The sequence below is a fragment of the Cynara cardunculus genome (genome assembly GCF_001531365.2).
Source record: "Cynara cardunculus var. scolymus isolate 2C chromosome LG 2, CcrdV1, whole genome shotgun sequence".
NCBI lineage: Eukaryota > Viridiplantae > Streptophyta > Magnoliopsida > Asterales > Asteraceae > Cynara > Cynara cardunculus.
The window spans coordinates 15,024,270-15,025,420 of NC_037529.1; positions in this window are offsets into that span (position 1 = coordinate 15,024,270).

Below are 1,151 nucleotides of genomic sequence, written 5' to 3' on the forward strand. Positions count from 1 at the left end.
TTTCATTTTACACCTTCTCATATTAACATATGTAACTATATATTAACAAAAATATATTTAAAAATGTTTAATTTTTTTATAAATTATACCATTATGATCGTTTCTTCAATACTATCAAAATGAACCCAATATATAATATTATTGAATTTAATAATATTATTAAATATGATAAATACATAATGATATTTTTTAGTATCTTTATTTTTTATTTCCATTTTACACCCTTATCTTTTGAGATTTACGGATGAACTATTTATTCAAAAAAAAATCCCTATTTGATGGATGATTTTTATAGGCTTCAACCTTCGTATTTCTTATTTAGTTATCAAAATATTATTTTACTTGCAAACAATACAATAATTTAAAGGGTAAAACATTTTATAAATAATTAACAAATTTTTTATTTACAAGAAAGTGTTATATTTATTAGCATTGTAACAGGTACAAAACTAGTATTAATATAAAACTTAAAAGTTGTACTAATTGCCACTAACCTCCTACGATCCCAAATAATATTATAAATCAAATTATTTTAATTTTTAAATTATACTTTATATTGTTATAATTAGCTATATAATTTACTTCAAATCCTTTATTTTTTATTCTTATTTTTCATTTTACTTCTTTATCATATTAATATAAATAATTGTATATGAATAAAAATACATTAAAGAGTACATTTGTTTGTTAATAAATTATATCATTATAGTGGTGTTATAACCAGGTTATTCAGTTATAACGTTGGGGGTTGTTTTTGAAAAAACATTGATAAGTTGAGGGTTATTTTCTTTATATGCTTAAATTATTTTAAAAATCCCCCACCGCCTCAATTGTTTTTTTATATGAGACATTCTTAATATCTCATAAGTATATTTTGAAGTTGGTGAAAATTTTACTGTGTGTGCTTCTTGGGTGCGAATCAAACAAAATAAAGAAAGAACTAAATTGATTATGTGGTTTCTACATGGGAGATTGTTACTATTTTATCTTCATATCCTCATCTCTTTGTGAATAAGGTGAGTTTAATTTTTATGAAATTTCCTTATTTGGAAACTGGTTTTAGAACCGTGTGGTTCTTTATATGAGATGATGTTGTAAATCTGTTTTGATGTCAAAATTTGGCAAAATTATGGGTTTTTTTATACGTGTAT